This window comes from Kryptolebias marmoratus, linkage group LG19 (genome assembly GCF_001649575.2).
Source record: "Kryptolebias marmoratus isolate JLee-2015 linkage group LG19, ASM164957v2, whole genome shotgun sequence".
Taxonomy (NCBI): domain Eukaryota; kingdom Metazoa; phylum Chordata; class Actinopteri; order Cyprinodontiformes; family Rivulidae; genus Kryptolebias; species Kryptolebias marmoratus.
The window spans coordinates 6,461,730-6,482,433 of record NC_051448.1 but is presented as its reverse complement, the minus strand read 5'-3'; the positions used below and the strand labels follow the sequence as shown (position 1 = coordinate 6,482,433).

At 38.2% G+C, this 20,704-nt stretch overlaps 2 protein-coding genes across 2 annotated transcripts in view; one reads left to right on the top strand and one right to left on the bottom strand.

Annotated features, from left to right (window-relative positions):
- The window catches only part of fut8b (fucosyltransferase 8b (alpha (1,6) fucosyltransferase)), a 251,517-nt gene that overhangs the window by 204,839 nt on the left and 25,974 nt on the right, over nt 1-20,704 (bottom strand). The window lies entirely within an intron of this gene.
- tmem121ab (transmembrane protein 121Ab) overlaps nt 6,780-20,704 on the top strand; it is a 62,976-nt gene continuing 49,051 nt past the window's right edge. The window contains exon 1 of the mRNA XM_017411803.3: nt 6,780-7,423. The gene's annotated coding sequence lies outside the window, so the exon portion shown is untranslated. The remainder of the gene's footprint in view (nt 7,424-20,704) is intronic.

The following is a 20,704-nucleotide window of genomic DNA, read 5'->3' as shown; positions in this document are numbered from 1 at the left end:
TTGTAAAGATCTCACTTAGCAGTTAATCACTTCCCAACAAACACTGATTAGTCTGAGGTAAAACCTCACTGCTGTCAACATTTCCAGTCTGAGTTCTCTCTGTGGGATTTCTGTGTTCCCCTTCCCATTGATATGCTGCTGCTGCTTCCACTGAGAAACTGATAAAACCAAAAAGCATCTGACATAGTTATCCGTGCTTGGTAAAATCAGTTTATAAAACTCAGAACTGGAATGTCCTAAAAGAACTGAACAGTTTTAAATTTTGAATAGTTTAAATAACACAAACTATGCAGAAGTAGTTACATGTCAAAATAGGTATAAAAGCAAAGAAAAAGAATAAAGAAAAACAGGATCACTATTGTCTAAATGCTGAATCAGTATTCACAAAACTAAGGATTTTTACAGCAAAACATAACTTGACTCAGTAGGGGACCATTGAAAGCATGAAAGCATTAACACCAGATATATATATTTAGCTATGTATATACGTATACACATACACTGTCTGGCCAAAAAAAAAGTCGCCACTTGGATTTATACGAGCCTCCTATTGGATAATTACTGCCTGGGTGATTATGTTTCAGCTGGCAACAAGTTATTTAACTCCAACTGGTACAATGAGTTGCTTCTCATTTCTTAAACAACCATGTCGAAAGACACATCCTGTGGTTGTGGAAAAGATGTCAGTCTGTTTGAGAAGGGTCAATTCATTGGCATGCATCAAGCAGAGAAAACATCTAAGGAGATTGCAGAAACTAATAAAATTGGGTTTAGAACTGTCCAAGGCTGGAAGAATAGTGGGGACCCATCATCTTTGAGGAAGAAATGTGGCTGGAAAAAAATCTTGAATGAGTGTGATTGACGCTCACTTAAATGTTTGGTGAAATCAAATCGAAGAAAAACTACAGTAGAAAGCCGGGCTATGTTTAATAATGAAAGTAAGAGCATTTCCACATGTACAATGCGAAGGGAACTCAAGGGATTGGGAGTGAACAGCTGTGTAGCCTTAAGAAAACCACTAATCAGTGCGGCTAATCTGAAAAAAAAGGCTTCGATTTGCTAGGGAGCATAAAGATTGGACTCTGGAGCAATGGAAGAAGGTCATATGGTCTGATGAGTCCAGATTTACCCTGCTCCAGAATGATGGGCACATCGGGGTAAGAAGAGAGGCAGGTGAAGTGTTGCAGCCATCATGCCTAGTGCCTACTGTATAAGCCTGTGATCTGGGGTTACTGCAGTTGGTCAGGTCTAGGTTCAGCAACAGTAAGACTACCTGAATATACTGAATGACCAGGTTATTCCATCAATTAATTTTTTCTTCCCTGATGACACAGGCATATTCCAAGATGACAATGCCAGGATTCATGGGGCTCGAATTGTGAAAGAGTGGTTCAGGGAGCATGAGACATCATTTTCACATATGGATTGGCCACCGCAGAGTCCAGACCTTAACCCCATTGAGAATCTTTGGGATGTGCTGGAGAAGGCTTTGTGCAGCGGTCAGACTCTACCATCATCAATGCAAGATCTTGGTGAAAAATGAATGCAACACTGGATGGAAAATAAATCTTGTGACATTGCAGAAGCTTATCGAAACAATGCCACAGCGAATGCGTGCCGTAATCAAAGCTAAAGGTGGTTTAACGAAATATTAGAGTGTGTAAACCTGTTTTTTAGGTGGCAACTTTTTTTTTTTTTTTTTTTTGGTCAGGCAGTGTATCTCAAAGAGAAACTTTAAAGGAAGTTGGGAAGTTGTTTAATAGGATTTCTCCCAAAAGTACATATTTAGTTCAAATTTACATATACTTTTGAGAGCTTAAAAAATAAATTTTATTATAAAATGTGCAAAAACTGCAGATGTCGTTTATTGCATGTCTTGTAATAAAAACTGGCTTTGGTATCATTTATTGCTCTCTAAGGAACTCTAAATTGTGCTCTGAGTTCTTCAAGGAAGAAAAAAAGAACTGAAAAGCTCAATCTAACACCTCACCCCAGACTAAATAGGATGAAAGTCTGCATAACAACAGTCAGCTTCCCCTCTTTGGCTGTCACAGAGCATGCCTTCCCACGTCTCCAAAGCATGAGAAAATCTGTTACATAATGTTAAGGCTGGAGTTAGAGATCTAACAGGGATGGGAGGTGGGGGTCCTTAGTATTTAACGCCCCTCATCCTACATTCACTTTGAATCAGACCGACAGATAACCTTCTGATCTCCTCCATCAAAGCCTACTCAGACAGTTGACTTGCATCTCCCTCCACAGCCGACTCTAATCGGCCCTGATTGGCTAATCACAGAAAATTACTTTTAATGTGATGCCGGCATGTGTGTGTTCTGAATAACGTTAAAATGATGAGCGAGTGTGTGAGGCCCTTTCTGCGGCTACTTGATTTCAAGTAGCAGTGTAAAGTCCCTCATATGGATGTGAATTTGGAAGCTAATGAGACAAAGCAAACTCATTTTATCTATAAATGGTTGGATAGCCCATTCAATGACTTAGAAAAAAATGCCTTGTTCTTAACCTGCATACCCTTTTCTGCACTGACAGAATCTTTCCAGATGTGTAAACTGCCCATGCCAAGGCATTGTACCCCCATACCATCAGAGAGGCAAGTTTTTAAACTGTGCGCTGATAACAGGCCAGATGGTTTATCTCCTCTTTAGTATGAAGGACATGAAGTCCATAGTTTTCCATATTACCCAGTCCATTTAAATGAATTTTAGCCCAGAGAAGATGGTGGCATTTCTGGATGGTGTTTACATATAGATTCTGTTTCGCATGATCAGCATTTGTGGCTAGCACAACAAACTGTGTTTACAGGCAATGATTTATAGAAGTGTTCCTGAGACAATGCAGTGATGTCTGTAACAGAATAAGACCTGTTTTTTTTTTAATTCTTAAAATCTTCTGATTATATCACAAATTGTAGATAATATGATATTCAAAAGGCCTTTCTAATTTTCCACTGAGAAATATAATTCTGATAGACTAGGGAACATCTGCTCATCGTAACTTCTGAGAGATTCAGCCTCTTGTTTTATATCCTCTTACTGACCTGACCTGTTGCCAATTAACCTAATTAGTTATAAATGCTTTTTCAGCAGTTTCTTGAACCATCAAGCTCCCAGGCCTCTGGTAGAGGCCCCGAGCTCAAAGTGAAAGTGGAACCGCCCATGTGGAACAAATAGGGCGAGAAGTTTATATATATATATATATATATAAATGTATAGTTTTTGATAGCAACCTTACTTATGCGTAGACTCATCCACACACCAAAATGGAAGCTGGGACATTGAATCGATGAACCAGATGAACAGTATTTTCAAGTCCCCTCTTTGTGTTGTGATGGGGGGGGGAGCAAAGTGAATTGCATTCAAATATGACTTTACAGTGGAAGTATCATGATTATTTACTTCTGTTTCTACTTTGATGTTAGCACATGTATTCAAAGTATCCATCTGTATTACTAATGTGATATTTTAATATTTAGAGATATCTTATATGTGATTATTTGATATGATACTTATGCCATTTAGCAGTGTATTTGCTGAATTCACTGTGCTCTATATAGCTCTATGGATGTTATTTGATTGATTTGTTGTTGTTGTTTTTTTAGATGGATTGCTTCTTTTACAGAAACATTCAGAAGATGAATCCACATAGCATTTCACATAGCACCACTCTGACATTGACATATGTGGTTGTGAGTTGGTTATTACATAGAGGATTCAAGTGCAGCCACAGGTGAGGCAAACAGATGTAGAAGCAAAAGCCAAACACTAATATAACCCACAACACAATAAAAGTTGCTGTAAAAACACAGGCAGGGAATACAAAAAATCCCAAACAACAAGCTAGAGTGCTGGTAAAAGAAACTAAACCTTATACACCAAAGGACAGACTCAACAATTTCTTTCAAATCATGAAACAAGTTTAAAAAGGCCAGGAAGCAAAACAACAAGGAAGTACAACAGGACAAGGCAAATGAATAAGATGGTTTTAAAATAAAACCAAACATGGCATCATCTTTTAATGTCTCCTTGACTTTTGGGAGAAATATCACAAAGCCTGGTAAAGAAATCTCAGCATCTTAGAAGTGATCTTGGTTGCTTTGATCATTCATTTGACGTGCACAACTTGCCTGGCATGGTATAAATCAGACTCAAAGCATACTATAAGAGAATATGTATGGTCCTGTTCAACCAAGGATGTGACTTCATCAAGCATTTTACTGCATTCAGTAATATACAATGTCTGTCAGGTCACAGGGAATATACTTTACTGGTGCTGCCAAACAGACATAGTGAAGTTATAGAGGCCCAGCAGTGAATTAAACACTAAGAACCTGATCTACATCCCAAATAAGTTTACCATTATAGGAGATTTTTAATTTATACAATAATAAAGGCCTAGCATTCTCATGCAATGTTGCAAAATGATACACTCAGAGCATGTGTTGGAAATGACTTTCAGCTACAAGCACATCAAATTTTAGGTCAATATCTGTAAAACTGACTGAGTTATAGCCATTTTTGAGTTGGCTAACACAAACATGGTTGACTTCAACAATTAATGCTAAAGTTTTGAGCCAAGATGTCATGCAATGAATAGCACTTGCAGTATGTGTTGTGAATTACTCTCACCTACAATCAGACCTAACTCAACTGAATATCTTTGGGTTTTCTAAGGTGAGTTGGCTGTGGCAGCCATCTTGAACTGAGTTTATTCTAAAAGTTAATTAGTTGTAAACATACATCCAATGATCATTTTCCTTAAAATTCATTAAAACCTATCAAACAAACAGACAAAGTTGACTCCAAATAGTTAATAGCCAATTTTTAAAGATTTAAAGCGTTTCTACAATCTATTAATCTTCTAAATTTGTTTGGAGGATCACTCTCAGCTACTGCCTTACCAGGTTTTAGGTCAATATCTGTAAAATAGATTGAGTTATAGCCATTTTGTGTTTTCCAATGATTTTTTGTATGTGCAATTACAAAATATCTCATGAACCACAAGATGAATTTTAATGAAACTTTACAAAGTAATCATTGTATATACATGAGCTATTTTGGTAACATACATACACAGGCAAAAATATTATCTTCCACCTTCACCTACTATCTGCGGGCCAAAATTACTATACTTACTATTACTATACTTGATTTATTCTATTCAGGGTCACAAGTGGAATGGAACCAATCACAGGGTCATTATAGAGATGAGCAGCCATAAGCGCTCACTATCACACCTAAAGTCATTTTCAAATCACCAATAATCCTGGAGGTCATTGGGTTGCAAGTGAAAGCAAGAGTATCCAGAGGCAAGAGAACATGCAAACTCCACACAGATATCTCTCTTGTAGAGACTGGAACTGGGAATATTCTGAGGCTGCAAGATTTTAGTTTCCTTAGAGGGGAAAAAAAGTTGTGAGGAGCAAAGTCCATCCATTTAGTGTCTGCACATGCTTCATTCTGTTCAGGGTTGCAGGCTGCTGGAGTCCTGCCCAGCTGTCATGGGGTGAGAGTTGGAGTACCCCCCAGAAAGATCCATCAGAGTGCTAGCATTGAAAAAGACAACACTGGTACCTACAGTTAGTTTCCAATTACCACAGTAAGTGTCTGAGGAAACCAGAGCAACCAGAAAAAAAACCTGTGCAAGCACAAAAGAAAGTTGCAAACTTTTCTACATATATCTATTTAATGAGTTCCTATTCATTACATGCTTTAAAGGATTTGCAGAACATCATTTTTTTTTCTGTAGTCACCCAGCACCCCAAATTTTATTTTAGAATGAAGCTTTTGTATTTATAATTACATACAGTGCCTTGGAAAAGTTTTCATATCATTTAATTAGAAAGCATTTTACTTGGATTTAATGTGTTAGAGCAACGCAAGGAAGCACATAACTGTGACGTGGAAGGAAAGTGATACAGTTTTCAAAATTGTTTTACAAATAAAAGTCTAAAAGGTGTGCATTTTTCAATCAGTCCTCCTGACTCAATGCTTTGTAGAACCACCTTTTGCTGCAGTTCTTTTGAGGTATGTCTCTAACAGCTTCGCACATTTATACACTGAAATTTCTGCCCACTCTTCTTTGCAAAACAGCTCAAGCTTAGTCAGAGTGGCTGGAGAGTGTCTATGAAGAGCAGCATTCGAGTCTTTTCACAAATTCCCCGTTGGATTTAGGTCTGGACTTTGACTGGGCCATTCCAACACACAAATATGTTTTAATCTGACTGGAAGTTTCAGGTCATTTTTCTGCTGGAACGTGAACCTCCGGCCCAGTCTTAAGTCTTTGGTTTTCTTCCAGGATTGCCCTGTATTTAGCTCCATCAATCTTTCCATCAACTCTGACCAGCTTCCCTGTACCTGCTGAAAAAAAAGTATCTCCACAGCATGATGCTGCCACCACCATATTTTATAGTAGGATTGGTGTATTCAGGGTGATGTGCAGCTTTTTCTCCAGATCCTTAAAATCTCTTGATGATATTATGAACTGTAGATGATGTGTCATTCAGACTTCTAAACGTTTCATTAGGGAACATTATTCAGAAAATGTTCTACTTTTTAAGATGCAGTGAACCTCTGCCCATCTTCACTTCTGGCAGATTCATGCTCTCTAAAATGCTCTTTTAGTCCAATGGTACAATTTCTTTCAACACTGTTTCACTGTGAATAAAATATGGACTTATGAGATTTGCAAATCATTGCATTTTGTTTTTATTTACACTTAACACAGAGTTCCAACTTTTTTTTTTAATTGGGGTTGTAGAATAATCTCAGCTGTATGTTTGTCATGTACAATGAAAAAACATTTTACAGTAAAAGCTACTGTCTTAATGAAAACAAAATGTCCTGATTCAAGTAAATTACCCATCTGTTTAGTGCAGTTCTGTCTGGTGCCTTTATGTGTCAAAAAATCCTGAATGGAATAAAGTCTAATAGACGATTGGTCCATGGCTCCAAGTCTAATGGTTCCTGTTCAGGTACTGACATTGATTTCTTCGTGTCTCTTACAGGATGGCGGGCTCTGGCTTCTATTCACTCCAACATATCTGAGTCGAACTGATTGATAGAGACGGAGAACAGGAGGGAGGGAGAGGGGTGGTTAAACCTATCCGGAGGAAGAAGCAACCGGCCAAGAAGCCTCAGCAGTCACACTTGCCAAAGCGGCTCCGTTCAGCCAGCAGGCTTCTGTCTGAATGTGAATGCACAGTTTTGTTTTCCTTTTTTTTTTTTTTTTTTCTTTTTCGGTCTTTTTTCTCTCTCGCTTATTTCGCTTTGGGAATAGGAATTCCTTTAACTTGACGGCGGCAGCAGTTTTTTTTTTTTTTTTAGCACCTACTGTCCTCGCAGCGGATTTACAAAAACCCCTGCGATGATGTTCAGCACCTCGGACAGAGACTCGCCGTCTCCAGGAGGTAAGACCCGAGTTAAAAAGCTGTTTTTTGTCTTCGTGTTAATAGAAAAGGGCGGTATGGAAACAGAAAAAATGTCACTCTTGCACAGTATGTTGGACGCGAAATGACTTCAGTCGGAAACACATGATGTTAAAACTAATCTTTAACGAATCCACATTAAGCTGGGAAGTTTAAACCTTACGCAGTGGACGTTTTAAACCAGTTCTCCCACTTTCTTCTGCTCCGAGTCGCCTTTTCCGGTGTTGAATTTTGTTTATTTTGTCTAATAAAACCAGACTGTTGGTGCGACGTGAGGAAAACGTGTTTAAATCCGTCGTCAAACATTTGTTTAAATGTTCAAACGTTCGCCATTTTTTTTCATTCCCCCGTTTCGATCCGATGAACGGAGAGCTTCCGTTTGCTCAAGTCAGCTTTATTTAAAAGGCAGCTGCTGGAGAGTCAGCGCGTGCCTGAGCAGCAGCGGCTCGTGCCTCAGGTCTGCGAGGAAAATAAATAAATAAATAAATAAAAAATCCCCATCCAATCTCATCACACGCGCACGGCCGTTTATAATCCTCGTGACCCCCTCGGTTCTCGCCTCACCATGTTCCAGATTACCTATCTGATAATGAGCAGCAGACAGACGCTTCTCCTTCTCCATTCCGAAGCTCTCTGTCATTTTCTTTTTTTTTTATTCATTCATTTACGAGGTTCAATTTCTCGCCCCATTTATGAGTTTTTTTCGACACCTGCCATGTCTTAAACCGAGTCAACCCAAAGGTTAATAGGCAGCTGATGATGTTAGGCCACACAATTACAACTATGAGACATCAAATCTTCCCAATGACTTGCTAAAACTAGAGCTAAAACTAGAGCTTTTCCCTCTTAGTCTAGTTTTACTAAATAAAAAAATATGGTTTCCTCTTGAAATTTGCTCTGTTGTGTGAATATTGAGTCAGCAATCGCACTGTTATATTTTTCTAAACTTTTCTTTTTTAAAAATGTTATCCTTCCTCGTGCTTTGTGCTATTTTAACTGTTCATATATCAAAACATTCAGCTCATTCAGGAGATGGGTGCTATGACTTTTGGTTTTTGAGATCTCTAACTCCTCCAAACACACTTTTCTCTTTGAAATGTTCAGCACTTGATCTATTTTATCTTTTAATGCTCATTTTAGCTTTGTGCTGCTGTTTCTAGCTACAGTTTTGCTACTTTTAGCTTTTAGCTCGTATTTTGCTACTCTCAGATAGCAATCCATTACTTTTGGCTTTTAGATAACCTTTTGATACTTCTAGCATTTTGCTACTTTTAGTTAGTCTTTCATTACAATTAGCTTTCAGCTTGCCTTCTGCTACTTTTAACTAACATTTTCTTACTTTTAGATACAATTTTGCTACTTTTACTTTTAAGAGTTTTGCTACTTTTAGCTCGTAACTGGCTACTTTTACCTGTTAGTTAGTGTTTTGCTACCTTTTGTTACTTTAAACCTTTAGCTATAACTTGGTATTTTAGCTTTCATTTTACTTTCAGCGTCTTCTGCACCTTTCTGCTGTCATTCAGCATTCACTGCATTTCTACAGAAAATGCAGTTTATCTAGTTTTGTTTGTATCTCAGTTATGTTTAAGCTAAAGCTTTCAAAGAGTTGTTTGTTTCACCATTTTCTTATGTTCAGTCTAGACACTTTTTCCATTTAGTTGGTAACACGATGAGCATATTTCTAAGAGAAAGGGTCAGAAAGTGGAGCTGGAGCTATGTGTCAAGTGTTGGCAAATGCTGTCAAACTTGGGGATTTATCCATTTTGTACTTCTGTAATCCCAGCAGCACATTAGCTCTTGCTTGGATTAAACATGTGACCTTTTGGTGTCCAGGCTGTTGCTTGAAACTGATGCGGCCACCCAGCCTTCTTTTTATTTCTCCCTTCTTTAATAAGGCTCACTCAGCTGTCATGCTGCAGCTGTTTGCAAGAAAGAAAGAAAAACAAAATAATTCTTAAAATGAAAAAAAAAAAAAAAAAACTGTCCATGTCAGGCTTGCTTTGAATATGAGGTGAACCCCTGTGTGCTTTTGCCTGAAGCTCTCTAACAGGCTCTGATAGCCCTAAACACACTCTCAGACACACACATTCCCATCCAGACTATGTTAACACACAGTTAACCCAGTTTTTTAAAGCCCTGATTTTAATGATGTTCATTAGAATTTTGATTACACTTAATATTAAATAACTCTCTGCGCTGCGTTAAGTATGCCTGATATGTTGGCTCAGACTGTGAGTGACAAGAATTAAGTGGGAGGAAGCAAGAAGTCTGAATCATAGCGCAGATGTTGCTACAGGCTTCTACTCCAGTGTCCTTGAAAGAAAGAAATCACATATTGATATGCCTTTTTTCCCCCTCTGGGCTATTTGACTCTGAGCACTACTGTATAGAAAGTGCTCCTCTATATCACTGAGACGATGAACTAAATGCAAATTAATCTTTCATGCTCAATTTATTATCCAATAAACAGACCATGAATTTAAATTTGAATAGTGCCCCTACAGAGGGCAGGCTACACAACTGCCTTGTTATTTTTTGTGTACACTGCTGTTGTCTTGTAAGAAATTAAACTGAGTCAGGGTTGGATGGAGAGTACGTGACAGAAGCTGCTCAGGAAACTTACAGTATCTCTTGTAGCCTAAAAGGACAGCCGGTTTAAGAGTCATTTGCCCCCCGGAGAGTTACCTCTTCACCACTGCAGTGTCTCACGCTGCACCTCACTGAGAAACACAGCACAGCGCACAGCCCTGGGGTCAGCACTTACCAGCTTACATTGGTATCCAGGACACCAGCAGGCTGATGGGGCTTCGCTTCAGATTTTTTTTTTTTCTTTTGGCATTACACAGATTGCAGTTCCTTTTCCATGAGTGTGCACTTTACATGCTCTGTGCAACAGCGAATCAAGTTCCTGCATTGCTGGAACTCCCTTTATGGGTCTCTAAAAATCAGGCCCCCCTTGCTAGGAACGCAATTAAATTCAATATTGCTATAAATACATGACGGGTTGGTCTGAAAGGCAGGAGAGCAGGCAGAGGCAGTGAACGCCTACTCACCCTCATCACTCTATTTCCCAATCATCCCAGCTCAGTCAACCCCCCCTCCTCCCACATCTCACCCCGCTGCGTAGTGAATTGTGGTCAATTTGAATGATCAACAGAAAGCAGCAGATGTCACAGGTAATATTAGGTTCCAGTGAGGTATACAAATAAAAAAACAAAAACATGGGCATTTCAGTGACAGCCTGAGTTTCCATTACTCCCTTTTCCACATTTACAAAATAGTACAATGAGAGTGCTTTGTCTTCACTGATACTGTGGTATGCTATCCTAGGCTATGTGCTTCTGTGTTTTGTTTGTGTTACAATATTAGATTAAAGATTAAAAGATCATTGCAAAGTCATAAAAAATGGTCAAAAAGATTTTTAAAATAATGGTCAAAATCCACTCGATATTTTTCTCATATAGACGGTTAATGTGTCCTTAAAATAAAAATTTGTGAGAAAAAATTTGCAATCAGATGCTGACTACCAAGTGCATCCATGGAAGAGCCATTTGGGGTCAAGAAGTTCAACAAATTAGATGTAATGGTGAATATTTACACTCAGATTTATTGAGTAAAATATGCAGATAAAAGTGTTTTGTTTACACTGAGTGCATACCTGCATTTTACAGAAATGCCTGTCAATCTGGAAAACAACTGGAGTAAACGCTTTCCAAACTCTTTTCAAAATGCACCATTTGATACAGTTAACCTCTTTATGTTTGATTTCATACTTTGCAATAAATATCTTTAAACATGGCTGCTATTGCATCCGATTGGCTCTCAAACACCAGTTTTCCTCTTTAGGCTCACTGTGCTCCAGAGGGCTACAATATCTCTGACATAATGGCATCTGCTTTGATCAATAACCAAACGGCACCATGAATCAATAAGTTACCACACTGTACAATAACATGGCCCTGGTATGGCTGAAGGGGAAGCCAAGTGCAGGCACATCACGTGCTTACCGCTGCAAACTCTTTGGAAAAATGCTCCTTAATTATGGATCAAAAAATACCAACCTTGTTAACAAGCCATGTATTATGGATTGTTAAATGATCTATGCTAATGTAAGCACAGCAGCTTGATTTTAAAAAGAAAAAAAAAACAAAAAAACTGGCGAAATATTCATTGCGTTGCTTTTTAATCATCACACAACGCCCACCCTCCAACCCCCAAAAAACACACACAGCACCCAAACCAAAACTGAAAAACATGAATATTAAACAGACAAAAACTAAAAAAGTAAATATCTATAATTAGCCTTGCTCTCCCTGGACTTTCTTTTGAAAAAAAACTTCTCCTTGACACACTTTTGCACTAACTAGTGTTATGTTTTTTTTGGTTTGCTGGCTTTTCCACAGGAGTTGCAAAGATCCTGAACATTTTCATGCATTCATCCAGCTTTTTATCAAAGCCTAAAAAACTCTTGGATGGGGAAAAAAATATTAAATTAATGGGCAACAAGGCAGTGGCAAGAAAATTAAAAATAAATAAATAAATGCTTTTATTGTCAGTGATAAAACAAGCATTTTATCACATTTGACATTTCAAAAAGCTTTTAAATTTTCCAGCCATTTGTAATCTTTTGTCTGCAGCCTTCTGTACACAAGTAGAGCTCTACACAAGTAGAGCTTAGAATCTGCTGATGAGATGTTTATCTTCCTGTCTGAACCACACTTTAACACCACACGACTCAATATATCATTAGATCCTGCTGAAAAAGTAGGTGTTATGTCTCTTTTGGATAGTAATTTGCTCAGCAGCTCATAAAGCAGCTACACCTGACATTTCCAAATCACAGATGTCAAATCTGAGTGTGGTGCTGAAGAAACTAAATTGAGAAAACTAATCTGAAGTGCGAGTTTTGAAAAAACACATTCAGATGAACATGAAACCAGGCGTGGAATAAACCTCTACACTTTATATTATTTAAATATTGTTCCCTTTAGTTATATTATAATGGCCCACCGCAGAAAGGCAAAGATAGACAATCACAATTTTGCCTGTGTCTGTTTATGTCTTCCAATGTCTGTCTGTTAACAAAATATCTCATGAACCACAGAACACATTTTAATGAAACTTTTAGGACATAATTATTGGATATACCTCTACAACTGATTTACTTTGGGAGCATTCCTGAATTAAGATGGCCGCCATAGTCAACATTAGAAAACAGAATGGCTTATAATTCTGTAAATTTTACATGGTGCTAAAATTTGATGCGGTAGTAATTGAGAGTCATTCACAACGCATACTCCAAGTGCTGGATCTTTGCTGAAAACTTTAGCATTAACTGTTGAAATTAAGCATGTTTGTCTGTCAGCAAAATATCTCAAAAACCACTAAAAGGATTCTCATGAAACTCTAAGTAATCATTGGGTGTACATCTGTAACTGATTACTTTTTGGAGTCAGTCCAAATCAAGATGAATGTCAAAGATATTCCACATTAAACACAAAAATTGCTAAAACTCAGTCAGTTCTACAGATTGTGAGCTAAAGTTTGGTATAACAGTAGCTAAGAGTCATTCACAACACATACTGTGAGCTTGACAACACACAAGGTTATGCATAATGTTATTTCCAATGTTTGACCAAACTGGCTACAATTTTGTCACTTCTCAACCTAATATAATCTCAGTTTAAAACTCTGGCATGAAAGGCGGCTGGTGATATGCATTGCTTGAAGGAATGCATGGTCTTTAATGATGTATTCTTGCCACTAACTAAAGAACAATAAGCTTTAGACTCTTGAGAAAGAAAAAAAACAGAAAACAGAAGCTCATTGTCTTGGATACAAGCAGACATGTTTGGCATGTCATTATCACAAATGTCACCATGTACAGTAACCAGCTGCCAGTGCTGCTCCGAACACACAAGTGCACACAGCACACCCACGTTTTTTTTTTACAGCCTCCCATATACTCACCACAACTTTCATATACACACACTGGCACACACTAAAAAATGTGCAGTAAACAAAGTGTGGTGGTGCGGGTATATAGCGGTGATATACTGGAGCCATTGCAGCCCTTCAGGCATGCAGTTATCGGGGATACAGAAGTGATGTGAAATCAATCAGCTCAAGTGGAGTGGCTTGGTCAGTGGTGAGGAGTCTTGTCCTCGATGTGCACAGCTCCCCAAGTCCAACGTGCATTTCCTGTCTGATCACGTTTCCCTTTCATCAATCCATCCATCTTTGCCTCCCTATCAGTGTTTCTGCACAGTTTGAGGAGCGAGACGCAGCACACAAGCCAACTGATCTGTTACATATCTGTGTCAACCTCATATCTAATTCATGCACTTTATTGTTGCTCTGCAGCAGAGTGTTGGCTCTCCGAGGCACTCTGGCAAAAGCCGGGTCACATACAGAAATGAGCAGTACAAAGTAATGTACTGTAGCCGGAGGCTCCGGAGGATTTAAGTGACCATAAGCATTAATATGCTGTATTATCCCACAGAGACTCCTTCCTTTGTAATGATTTGAAGTCAGAATGTAAACCCATTTTCACATTTTTATGCAGAGTCCTCAATGGAAGTTTTGTGACAGGCGGTAGAGACTGCATGTCTACTTTCACATTTTCCAAACCTCTCACAGGGAAAACACCATGTGCAACCTTGCCTTTCTTTAAATGCTTGGACTGTCAGCATAACAAGAACCCATATTAATCTGTCAGCAAGTGTGTGTGTTGGCTGATACAAATGCATCTGTGCCCTTATGTGCTCTAAAGCAGAGTGTGTCACAGTTGTGCTCTTGTTTCTGAGACAGGAAATTACCAGCATTTCATGGTTAGATATTTTGAGTCTTTATATTTAATGTCTGCTGATGAAGGCGGCTGTGTCTGTGTTCATTTGTCTGTATGTACCATTTGCAAAATATCTCATGAATAAGTGAACAGATTTAAATGAAAGTAACCACTGGATGTAAATATAGAACTGAATAACCTTCAGAGTCAGTCCAATGCAAGATGACAAAGTGACCTAAGCAAACACTAAAATGGCTATAATTTAAGATAATTTTACAGATACTGAGCTAAAACTCGGTGTGGTAGTAGCTGAGACTGATCCCCAACATGTACTCTAACCACTAACTCAACAAGCAAGACCTGTCTTTGAAACTATTCTATTAACTATCGAAGTCAGCTCTGTCTGTTAACAAAATATCTCATGAACCACTTGACCACTTGATGGATTTTAATGAAACCCTTAGGAAATTATATATATATATATATATATATATAGGATATAGAAGGATATAGTAAACCTATTTCAACCACAACTATTCAAACACAAAAATGGCTTTAACTTACTCAAAATTACAAATAATGAGGTTTATGTAGTAGTAGCTGAGCTTCATTCTCAACACAAACTTCAAGCATTTCACAAAATGTGGTTGTGTTGAATGGATGCAGCGTCCATCTTGGATTAAAACTCAGTCATGAAAGGCAGTGAGCGATATGCATTCCTTTAAGGAATGCTAGATCTTTAATATTTTCCTGCTTTTGTATCATTACTGCAAAGCATGCATATGTAAACAGATACATAAGATATTTATACATGTGTCTATTTTGTGCACGAGACAGCCTTTGTAGGTGCAGAATATGCGGATGTGTGAAAAGGGATAGACTCGAGCATCTGTTTGACAGAGGGTACCGTAGCTTGTGGTGCTTTGAGCTTTGATGTGAGCTTGTGTGTGTGAGGAAAACAGGAGGATATCTGTGTTTGTGCATTTGTGAGTTGGAAGCCCCCTGCCAGTGACTGTACAGAATCATCTGAGGGCTTTACAGCTTCTGATTCAGAAAACCATGAATCACTTTATGCATTTTTTTTCAATTTACCAGTGCTAAATTGGAAAAGAGTAAAACACAATCAAATGGTTTCGTTTTTAAAGGGGGCATTCCTCATCATGACGCTGCATCTTTCCATTTATCTGAAACTTTCAAATAGGAAGACAACCTTGCGAGATCGTCCTGCTCGTTCCCACAGCCAATTTGATTCTGCCACTTCACTCGCATGGCATATTACCCTCACTGCAGAATATGTCCAATGCATGCTTTCAATCATGGCGCTGTACTTAAGCTGTCAGTGATCTGCTCGCTCTCTGCCGCAAGCCCTGCTGCCTCTCTACTCAACTGAATCCTACGCCATCACCATCTGTCACTTCTTCTTTTTACATAGCAGTTAAAAAGCTCCTTCATCACCAAGCGTTCACCTGTAGGCTTCCTTCTAATGTATTCTGCATTAGCTGACAAGTTATGACATACAATATATTGGCAAAATGAAATGGTTTCCACTCGGGAGAGACATGATACTATCGTGACTGCAATCCCTATGTTCCAAATTCAATCTACAGGAGACACTGGAACATCAAATACAAGAGCATATTTTGAGGAATATTCCATCTTCCTAAAGGATTTTTGAGGACTTGGAAGTTTGAACTTATTGAAGAAAATTAAACTAAGGAACAGTTAAAGATTTACATAATGTTTAACTATTTTTCACATATTCAATAAGAAAAAGTGAAAACTCATAATATAAAGAAGCTGGTAGAGGTTTTTATTCTAGCTAGTGATGAGACTTATGTAACAGAGGTTAGCAGCAGCAAATGAGGAGGAGGAGTGTATTTATTCAACCTAGGTGCTTCCCACAAAATCTAAAAAAAAAAAAAAAAAAAGAAAAAATACACCCAACCAGCTTCTGATTTGTCTGGGCATTGCCTCGCTGATTTTGGTTAGTAGACAGTAAAAGCAACTCACGTAAATGAAGCCTTAGGGAGTAGGGGTGTGGAAAGTGATGCTGCCCCCCCCTTTCTTTGTCATGAAATATATCTAAAAATCAGGTTTTGTTAGAGAAGCATATGTTTAAATTGTAGAATTTTTTGATTTTCTTAGCCTGGAAAATCTGGCATATGTTTGGTTTTGTAAAACCATCTGTTCACTGGACTGTAGCTGCTGAATGCTCACAAATTTCTATCCATGTTTCTTTAGCAGAGAGGATGTGAGCACTGAACTGGTAGTTTTGTATTATCATGTTTAAAGTGAAAGACAAAAATCGAGCAGAGTAGTATTAGCTCATGATTGCAATTTTACAGATAGTGCAAAAATCTTTTTTTAAGATTTTTTGTATGTTTAGATAACATGTACTGCTAGTGCACATTTCATTGAATATATTAGGTAGTTTAATTGAATGTACAAAGTCATTAAGGAGCAGCACAGTTGCCTCACAGGAAGAAGGTCACAGGTTCGCCTCCCAGCCTTTCTGTGTGGCGTTTGCCTGCTCTCACCATGTACATGTGGGTTTTCCTCTCACAGACCAGATGTGTCCCTAGGTGTGAATGAGAGTGTGAATAGTTGTTTGTCTCATTTTTGACATTTTATTTTTGTACATTTGAATGGAGGTTTGAAAACTTTTAAGACGTGTTAAAGACCGAACCATTTTATTACATCCTGATATGTAAAACTCTAAAATTGAAAAAGAGCAAATTTATTTTTTTTGCCTGAGGTAAATGGTTTTGGGAAACATCTTGTCCCCACAGACATCTTTAAAGTCTTGCTTTTAACCTTTTTGTTGCACCAAACTAAGACTTTTGTAATCACAGCTTACAATTGCACAACATAAAGATTTTTTTTTTAAAAGGCAAAAATGTGAGATGTTATCCCTGTATGCTGTTAGCATATGAGTGACAGCTCTGTTTAGATCATTGGTCCCAGTCTGGCAAGTAGACTTGGCCCTTTGGCAGCCTCATCTGTACGCTGTCATTCTGGTTAAAAAGCAAGATAAAATGAAATCATTTAGAAAACTAGCTGATCTGACAACCAGCCAGATACAGCTTGCAGTGTTCAGCGTGTGTCTGTTATCGTAATGTTTATATTGTCACTGGTTGTGTAGTTGTCAAGTGGAAAATCTGCAGCTGTGTGTGTGTGCGTGCAGACTGTTATGCATCTCCATTTATATGTGTACACAGCAACATGCTGCTTACTCATTATGATGCTGTCCAAGTTGAATAACATACAGGCACATATGTGACAATTTTAGCCCAGCTGGAGGACATCAAGCCATTGTCATAATGGCCAGGAGTTATTGTGCAGACAGACTCCTGCTGTCCTGTTTCTTTATTTCTGCTAAACCATAATAACTAGAATTAAAGGCCTAGCATTCCTTAAAGGAATGCATATTGCCCTCAGAGTTAAAGCTGTTTGTAAAATTGACTTAAGTTATAGCTATTTTTGTGTAGGTCAATGCCAATTAGCTATGGAGTCCATCTTGAATTGGACTGACTCCAAATGTTTATCAGTTTTAGGTGTTCATTCAGTGATTACTTTCACCAAAATCCTTTGAGTGGTTCATGGGGAATTTTGCCAATAGACAAACAGTTTGCTTTAAGGAAAAATACAGCAGTTGAAGTACGTTTTGAGAATGGCTCTCGGCTACTACCACACTAAATTTTAGCTCAATATCTGTAAAATTGACTGAGTTATAGCTGTGTTTGTGTTTTTCATGTTTAGCTTACTGTGGCAGCCACCTTGAATTGGGGTAACTCCAAACATAAATAAGTCGGTGGATGTACATCCAATGATTTCTTTCTGCAAGTTTCATTAAAATTTGCCCAGTGGTTCATGAGGTATTCTGGAAACTGGCAGACAGACAACCACACACACACACACACAAACCCAAGGCACTAAATTGTCCTCTGAGCACGTCTGTTGAAGGAAGTTGAAACTGTTCCTGAAAAAGACAAACAAACTGTTTGGAAAACCTTTGCCAAAGCTGTTGTGCAGGTGTGATTGTGTGTAATTACAGTTCCTGTGTTTTCCTGTAATTAAGTCGGACCCTGTGGATTTAGAACCCATGTTTCCCTGAGCTCCATACAGACACTCACATGATTTAATTATGACATAAACATAGACAGAGAACATTAGACAACTGTCCATATCTCATCTCATCCATATCTCAGTAGTTTTAGTGCCAGTGGTAAAAAAAAAAATTAAAAAAAATGGAAAGATATCTAGTATTGATAATTACAGACCAGTTGCCTTGGCGAATGTATTGTCTAAACTTTTGGAACACATTTTATTAGATAGACTTAAAGAGTGTATAACAACAACTGATAATCAATTTGGTTTTAAAAGTAAGCTTAGTACTGATTTATGTATTTACTGAAGGAAATTGTAAGTAAATAAATATAAAAGACAGAACATTTCTGTTTGTATGAGTTTCCTTGATGCATCTTAACCTTTTGACATAGTTAATCACCATAAGTTGTTTATTAAACTACAAAGTAGAGGGGTCACTGCATATTTAATCAGGATTTTACATTATTGGTATTCTCACCAATCTTTTCAGGTTAAGTGGGGTTCGGAGGTTTCTGAACCTTTTTCTGTATCTAATGGAGTCAGACAAGGTGGAATTTTGTCTCCTATCCTGTTTAACTTGTACCTTGATGATTTATCTGTTGAATTAAGTGACTGTAAGACTGGGTGTATAGTGGGTAACCATCTTGTAAATCACCTAATGTACGCAGACGATCTTGTCCTCTAGTCTCCCTATAGTGCTGGTTTGGAGCAGTTACTCAGGTTCTGTGCTAAATATGGTGTTCAGTTTGACATCATGTTTAATCCTAAAAAGAGTGAAAGTGAAATATCTAGGTCATATTTTGAGGAGTGATCTTTGTGATGATGATGTGAAGCGACAGTGTTGTAAGTTGTACATGCAAGCTAACATGTTGGCATGTAAATTTAACAGGCACACAGATGAGGTTAGAGTATCCCTTTTTCGACTTTATACGTGGTGTAACTACTGCAAGTAGCTTATCAGGATGCATTTTGAATTCTCCTCAGACTTCCAAGATGGACATCTGTTTGTCATGAGCGACATTCAGACTTACCATGCTTTGCTGAGGAACTACATGTAAAAATTAATGTGTCGTTTGGATGTGTCAAACAACTTAATAGTAATAGCTTTGTCAAATGCAATTTATAGCGACACAAAATATACCTCAAGCTTTTTTAAATATTGGAATAATTGTTTGTTTGCTTTGTGATGGCTGTAATTGTCTTTTTTATGCTATGGACTACTTTTTGTCTGGTAATAAAGATCTTAGCAGTATCATCCTCTCGCACACTACACTGTAAACTCCCCCCTTTCATTTGTCACTGGCTAGCTTTTGCCACAAATTCACAGGTCTTTTAAGGTGATGACCGTGGCAGCACACTGACGCCTCTACATGAGCTACATGACCCTCTTCTGTAGGACATTATTTCGTCTTTGTTGAAAGTCTCAGTCGAGCGAGTGCAGTGACTACTGTGTATATCATGGATAATACAGATCAACCCTGACAAGAGGAGGGGTCAAACAGCCTCAGACAGGTTGAAGCCGGGACTGCTGGACTGATAAGTTTATAGCGGCTGTTGGTATTTGTTGCTGGAGGGGGGGGGGGGGGGGGGGGTAAATCTGAAAAGGCAGGAGAAGCTGCTGCTGTGTGTCACTGCCTCTGTGCTGTAGATGGAGACTCCGGAGATATGGGGGCTTCTTTACACCCTGTGATGGACCGAGTTGAAGAAGTGCAAGGAGTCACGGGAATTACTGAAAAAATAAGGTTTCTTTTATTTTACCCCCAAATTATATTTGCAATAAAATAAGAACTGAGCTCATAAAAAATAAAGCTGAAATTAAGTCAGAAACATTAGATTTTAACCTAACAAACTAACTGCCTAACAGAACAAAACTACCTGACAAACAAAGAACACACAAGGGTTTAAGATCAGACCATACTGAAACAATATGTATGACTAAAACAACATAACACTTACTAGCAAATAAACAGCACCGGTAGTATGTTAAGAAACCTAAAAAATCAATAGTAAGTTTAAATCTAAACAAATCTATAACAAAGACAATTAAGAAAAAAGATTCTTCATTTCAGTCCCTTAGCTTTAGCTCCAGAGATGGCCCATTTAGTACTTCCTGTATTTAGCTGTTTTGAGTCCCTGAACATCTCATCTGAAGCCCTGTTTACACGTGCTCCTGGAAATGTTAGAAATCTTCCAATGTTTAATGGGGACATGTTATACGTTTACGTGGTAATCATGTCCCTGTTGAATCAGCTGTAGTTTTCATGCGCGCAGACACTTTAGTTTCTCCAGCACGAAAGCAGTTACATCCAAAAAGGTGACGACACAAACGTTTGTTTGGACCGACAGGAAGGTTGGGTTTCTGCTGCATG